The sequence below is a fragment of the Melanerpes formicivorus genome, unplaced genomic scaffold, assembly GCF_026170545.1.
Source record: "Melanerpes formicivorus ecotype bairdi unplaced genomic scaffold, bMelFor1.0.p_v2 SCAF_9, whole genome shotgun sequence".
NCBI lineage: Eukaryota > Metazoa > Chordata > Aves > Piciformes > Picidae > Melanerpes > Melanerpes formicivorus.
The window spans coordinates 24,428,538-24,435,748 of record NW_027142361.1 but is presented as its reverse complement, the minus strand read 5'-3'; the positions used below and the strand labels follow the sequence as shown (position 1 = coordinate 24,435,748).

Sequence of the window (7,211 nt, the reverse complement as noted above, 5' to 3'; positions counted from 1 at the left end):
TGGCCTGTAAATGGGAGTCTGGAGTATGATACTTTACTGCAATTGATGTTGTTTTTAAGAAGAGAAAAGAAATGGGATGAGACAATATATGCTGATATGTTTTTCTATCTCCGAGAGCATCCGGAGTTTCAAAGGGACTGTGGTGTTAGAGCTCCCTCAGATCCAATGGTTTTGGCCCTTGAAAAAGAAAACAAGGCCAAGAATAAGAGGCAGACACAGTTGAAAAGGTGTTGCTCTGCGTGTAGCATAGGGCAGAGGTGTCTTAAACTTGAGGAAATAAAAGACCTGCCTGAATTTTATCAATCTCCAGGAAAATTGCAAGAGGTAGTGACAGAGAATTCGGAAAATAATGTCGGAAGTTTTGGGAGTGGCAGTAATTCAGATAGTGATACTGGAGTCAGTTCCCAGAGCTATGCTCAGGGAAGCCCAGTGGCAAGAAGGACCCGAGGACAGCAAGCAAATGCCCCGGCTTCCCAGGTACTCATTCAAGCCCCCCTGCGACAAGCAGCAGGGCCTGAGGGGGACCCAGTCTGGATTAAGGTGCCTTTTACAAGTCATGATTTGGATAGTTGGAGAGAAAAGGCTAAAAATTATCGTAACGATCCCACAGGGACGGCTACACATTTTCGATTCATGGTTAGGCAGCACAATCCAGACTGGGACGATATCCAGTTATTATTAGAACAAATGACTGAAACAGAGAAACAATTAATTGAAAAACATGGATTGGAGCTTGCAACAGAAAGAATTCAAACCCGGGGAGGGGGGGCAAACATTGGAGATGTATTTCCACTCCAAAATCCGGAATGGAATACGAACAATGCCCTGCAAAGGACTAGATTGGAGGAATACCGGGAGTTTGTAGCCAGGGGAATAGAAAAAGCCATTCCGAAAGCAATTAACTGGTCTGTGTTATACTCAGTCAGACAAGGACCTGGTGAATCACCCTCAGAATTCTTAGATAAGCTGAGGGAAGTCATGAGGAAAAACACCTCTCTTGACCCCGGATCAGAAGTAGGTATACAACAACTGGTATCCCTATTTATTGGCCAATCTGCTAGTGATATCAGAAAGAAGCTGCACAAGTTGTCACCCCCCGCAGGGAAGGGATTTAGAGGCACTTTTGGATGTAGCATGGAGAGTATTTTCTAACAGGGAAGAAGAAAGTAGGAGAAAAGAGAAGAGAATGTTGGTAGCAGCGTTGCAGGAAAGTAAGGAGACTAAAGGGACTAATAGAGTGCGGTTGGAAAAGGATCAGTGTGCGATTTGCAGAAAGAAGGGACACTGGAAAAGAGAATGTCCAGAGAGGAAAAAGAAAAATAGAATACAGGCACAACTAGAAGAGGATGATTAGGGAGGACCGGAGGAGACTATGAATACCCTCGCAGATCCTCTGGTTATAATGAAGCTAGGGGAACAAGAAAATAAATTGGAATTCCTAGTTGACACAGGAGCAACCTTTTCAGTCTTAAATCAAGCACTGCTGCCTCTGGATGAGAGCTATGTTTCTGTGGTAGGGGCTACAGGTCAAACTGAGAAGGCATATTTTTTTAAACCTCTTAAATATAAATATGGTAAAACTTGGGGCTTACATAAATTTTTATATATGCCAAATGCCCCAAAGTCATTGCTGGGGAGGGATTTGTTGGAAGCATTGGGAGCTGAAATTAAATTTAATAAGGGGAAGGTAGAATTCAGAGTAAGGGAGGAACAGTTGATTGAGGTTTTAAGTCTTGCATTAATGAGCCCTCAACAAGAGAAAAACAGAATAAAAGAAAGCATAAAAGATCAAGTATATCCTGGGGTTTGGGACACTGAGCAGCCTGGAAGGGCCAAAAATGCCCTACCTGTGATAATAGATCTTAAGCCTGGAGCTCAACCTGTTAGATTAAAACAATATCCTTTAAGGAAAGAAGATAGGGAAGGAGTTTTGCCTATTGTAGAAAAATTCTTAAAGTATGGGCTGCTAACAGAGTGTGAATCAGCTTACAATACTCCAATTTTACCTGTAAGGAAAGCAGCTGGAGGGTATGGGTTAGTGCAGGACCTAAGGGCTATAAATAAAATAACAAAGGATATCCATCCTGTGGTGGCAAACCCATATACCCTCTTGACTCAACTGAGAACAGAATTAGAATGGTTTACCGTCTTGGATCTAAAAGATGCCTTTTTCTGTTTACCCCTGGCCCCTGAGAGCCAGCCACTGTTTGCCTTTGAATGGGAGAACCCAGAAACTAACCGAAAGTGTCAATTAACTTGGACAGTCTTGCCCCAAGGATTTAAGAACAGCCCTACTATCTTTGGAAATCAGCTCGCAAAAGAATTAGAGAAGTGGAACAGGCCAGAAGGCAACGGAGTTCTGCTACAGTATGTAGATGACATCCTGCTGGCCACCCAGACCAGAGCGGACTGTGAGTATGCTGAATTTCCTGGGACTTAATGGGTACCGAGTTTCCCCGCAGAAGGCCCAAATAGTACAGCAGCAAGTTACCTACTTGGGATATGAATTAACAGCAGGACGAGTGCTGGGCCCTGAAAGAAAGGAGACCATCTGTTCTATTCCACTTCCAAACACAGTAAAGGCACTCCGAACCTTTTTGGGAATGACAGGGTGGTGCCGGTTGTGGATTTATAATTATGGCCTGCTTGTGAAACCCCTCTATGAATTATTGAAAGAGACTGATAAGGACTTGCAATGGAATGGAGAAGCTGAACAAGCTTTCCGTACCTTAAAGAAGGAATTGATGAGGGCACCAGCACTAGGCCTACCTGATGTCACTAAACCTTTTTTATTGTATTCCCATGAAAGCCAAGGGATAGCACTCGGAGTCCTAGCACAAACCTTAGGACCCTACCGAAGGGCGGTGGCATACCTCTCTAAACAACTGGATGAGGTAAGCAAAGGATGGCCAGGATGCCTGAGGGCTGTGGCAGCAGTTGCAATTAACATTCAAGAGTCTCGAAAGTTCACAATGAGGCAGAAGATCACAGTCCTAGTATCACACACCATCTCTGCTGTTCTAGAAGCCAAGGGAGGACACTGGCTGTCTCCACAACGATTTCTTAAATACCAAGCCATCCTAGTGGAGCAGGATGATGTAGAAATTAAAGTTGCTAACTTTGTCAATCCAGCCTCTTTCCTCCAGGGTGGTGATGGAGAACCAGTTATTTACAATTGTTTGGAAACAATTGAGGCCACTTATTCCAGCAGACCTGACCTGAAGGAAGAACCCCTAGAAAAGGCAGACCATAACTGGTACACCAATGGAAGCAGTTTTGTGATCCAGGGAGAAAGAAAAGCTGGGTACGCTGTAACTACAGGAGAAGAGGTAATCGAGGCAGAAGCCCTACCAAGTAACACCTCCGCTCAAAAGGCAGAGATAATAGCACTCACCAGAGCTCTTGAGCTTTCCCGAGGGAAAAGTGCAAACATATGGACTGACTCCAAGTATGCCTTTGGGGTGGTACATGCCCATGGAGCCATTTGGAAAGAAAGAGGACTGTTAACATCTCAAGGAAAAGGTATTAAACATGCAGAAGAAATACTGAGGCTGCTAGAAGCAGTGCAGAAGCCAAGCAAAGTCGCCATAATGCACTGCAAAGCACACCAAAAAGGGAATACTGGTTAAGAAAGAGGCAACAGACTGGCAGATGAAACAGCTAAAAGGGTGGCCAGGGAGGGGAGGAAGGTGTCAGAGTTTGTTTTGATCCCAGATGGTAAACTGTCAATTGAGCAAAAAGAGCCAGAACCTGTGTATAGCACAGAGGATCAGAAATTAATTAAAGACCTTTTGGGGAATAGGACAGGAAAGGGCTGGGCCAGGACACCGGATGGGAAATTAATCATTCCCACGAACCTTCTCTGGGCTTTTGTTCAGATGGAACACGCAAAGACTCACTGGGGAACAGAAGCCCTGTATCGAAAATTGGTTCAGGAGTGTATAGCACGGAAGTTATACACCACGGTCGAACAGGTAACCCAGCAATGTGAGGTGTGTCTTAAGGCTAACCCCAAAGTAAGAAGAGGAGTTAGACTGGGACAAATTAGCAAAGGAAATTATCCAGGACAACAATGGCAAATTGATTTTACTGAGCTCCTAAGAAAGGGGGGATACAGGTACCTGTTGGTACTCACTGACACCTTCTCTGGTTGGCCAGAAGCATTTCCCTGTCGCACAAACAAAGCACGGGAGGTTACTAAGGCAGTGTTACAAGAAATAATACCTCGTTTTGGGGCACCTGCTGCTATTTCCTCAGACAGGGGACCCCATTTTGTGGCCAAGGTGGTACAACAGGTGAGCAAAATTTTAGGGATTGATTGGCAACTCCACACCCCCTACAATCCACATTCGAGTGGGCAAGTGGAGAAAATGAACCATTTAATCAAAAACCAGATAGTAAAAATTGGACAGGAAGCAAACCTTCCTTGGCCACAAGCATTACCAATTGCCCTGTTGCAAATTCGAACTAAGCAAAGAATAAAGGAAGGGTTGAGCCCATGTGAAATCCTGTTTGGAAGACCTTATGGAGTAGGAACTATGGACCCTTCTGAACCAGGGCAATTTAGAGAGGAAATGTTGAACAAGTATGTTCAGCAAATTTATAAGAACCTGAGCATTGTTAACAAAGAGGTGATTGGAACCAATGTGAGAGGGTTAGACAGACCAGTCCATGATGTGGAACCTGGAGATTATGTCTATGTCAGATCTCTTTCAGAGAACCCTCTGGAGCCCAAGTGGACCGGACCATATCAGGTGTTATTGACATCCTTCACAGCCATCAAAATCAAGGAACAAGCTGCTTGGATTCACCACACCAGAGTCAAGAAGACTTCAGCAAAAGAATGGAAACTTGAATCCCAGGGACCCCTGAAGCTCAAGCTGTATCGATAATTGTGATTTGTTTGTTGGTTGATACTATTGAGGGATGGGAAGGAAATAGGTACTGAAATGTTAGTCAAGAATTGGCTTTGTAAACTAATCTCCCTAACTGTTGGATAATACTATTGTTAGTTTTGATTAAGATAATTATGTGTACTGGAAAGAGTAGTGTAGAATCCTACCATAAGTATAAAAATTATAAACTCAGGCATGAGCTGGAAACAGGACATTCTTTTACGAAAATATAGTATAGGAATATACTCTTGGCTGTAAGAAAGGGGGGAACTGATGAACAGAAAAGTCTCATTAACAGAATAACAGAGTTGATAAGAATTTTCTGCTTGTTAGCTGAAATGCTGGAATGCAGGGAGGGGGAGAGGGGTTGGCAGACAGCCTTTGGATAGATAAGGAATAGCAGTATTTTTTAGTGATTCACTTCTGTTAGTCTTGGACAAGATGATCTTTTGTATAAGATAAAGGACACCTGCATGATATGTATACTTCTGCTATTTTTAGATAGATAAGCTTTGTATAGATAGGAAGCATCTGGACCTCTGTCATTATAGACAGATAACTTTTTGTATAAAAGTTTGCCCAAAACTCTCTGAAGACACACAGATCTTTTGAAATGATTCTACCTGTGTCAGGCGCGCCAGAATAGAAGCATAATACAAGAAACTTACTGAGTCTCTTGTGTGTCATTCTCTAAGTCAATATCACCACTCTGAAAGCCTTACTGGAGTAGGATGCAGTAGCAAGAGAGTTCACAAACAAATCATCTCTCATCTGTTGATACAAGTGACAGTTTCAGGAGGCAAATTGATCTATGAGTAGAGCTGATAGGCAGGTAAATGCATGGTTTCAAATATTCATTAGTGGAACAGGTACGGCTCAATATTTTTACTTCTGGCCAATTTCTATGGAAATGCTGCTTGTAAGAGAAGACTTAATGAAAAGGGAGTCACCACTAATGTACAGTGTAAAAAAGGGACCTTTAAATTATTCTTTCCTCTTTTGTTTAACCATGGAGAAACTGTAAAACATGCCACTGAAAACTCTGCATGCACCAGACAGAGAATAATGTGCCTCTAGGAGTGTACTGAAGAAACTGGATGCAGTGTAGTAATAAGCAATCATTAAAGCACAAGGAGGAGAGAGGGATGCACAACTATTCTTTCACTTACCAATCATGGCAAATATGTCTGAGTGATAGGTATATTCTTCATTTTCATGTTTGTTTTTCAAGCCAGGACGATACAAGACCAAGGTTACAGCCAAACCAAAATAAGCTCCAAAAGCATGGATAGTCATTGAGGCTCCAACGTCTGTGGCCTGCAATAATGAACCCAAAACAATGCTACAGAATTTATACAGCAGAAAGATGAGAACTTGATGAAGGCTGTTGGAGTTTAATGGTTTGCTTTCTGTAGTAGGAACCGCAATCTAGAGCATAGAAACTGGAAGCATTAAGGAGTGAAAGCATTTGTTGGTGGACAAGCAGCTCAACATGAGCTGTCAGTGTGTACTTGCAGCCCAGAAAGGCAATCACATCCTGGGCTGTATCAAGTGAAGCATAGCCATCAGCCTGAGGGAGGTAATTCTTTCCCTCTACTCTGGTGAGACCCCACCTGGAGTACTGCATTCAGTTCTGGAGCCTCTAATACAGGAAGTTTATGGACATGCTGGAGTGTGTCCAGAGAAGGGTCACAAGGATGATGAGAGGGCTGGAGCTCCTCTGCTGTGGAGACAGACTGAGTTGGGGCTGTTTAGTCTGGAGAAGAGAAGGCTCCAAGGAGGCCTTCCAAAATCTGAAGGGGGTCTACAAGAAAGCTGGGGAGGGACTTTTTAGGGAGTGAGGTAGTGATAGGACTAGGGGCAGTGTAGCAAAACTGGAAATGGGTAGATTCATATTGGACATTAGGAAAAAGTTCTTCCCCATGAGGGTGGTGAGACACTGGCACAGGTTGCCCAGGGAGGTGGTAGAAGCCTCATCCCTGGAGGATTTTATGGCCAGGCTGGATGTGGCTCTGAGCAACTTGATGTAGTGTGAGGTGTCCCTGCCCATAGCAGCGGGATTGGAACTGGATGATCCTTGAGGTCCCTTCCAACCCTGACAATTCTGTGATTCTGTTGGAAAAAGGAAAATGAAAAAACAAAATCCAAAGTACTGCTACCCAGTTGTGCCTGAATATGGAGGGTTTGAGAGAGAAGGCTTAGCTTCCTCTCCCCCACAAAGAGGAAGGAAAAAACCCACAGCTAGCCAGCTGGAGAAGCAAAAAGGAAAATGCTATATTTACAAGCAATTTTGGGGAATGCAGAATATATACACAA

The 7,211-nt window shown here is 43.5% G+C and overlaps 1 long non-coding RNA gene across 1 annotated transcript; it reads left to right on the top strand.

The window, feature by feature from the left end:
- Positions 1-3,266: 3,266 nt before the first annotated feature.
- LOC137443466 (uncharacterized) lies at positions 3,267-5,102 on the top strand. The gene is made up of 3 exons (XR_010987885.1): positions 3,267-3,329; positions 3,879-3,974; positions 4,706-5,102. It is a non-coding gene; the product is annotated as an uncharacterized lncRNA (long non-coding RNA).
- The last annotated feature ends 2,109 nt before the right edge of the window (positions 5,103-7,211 follow it).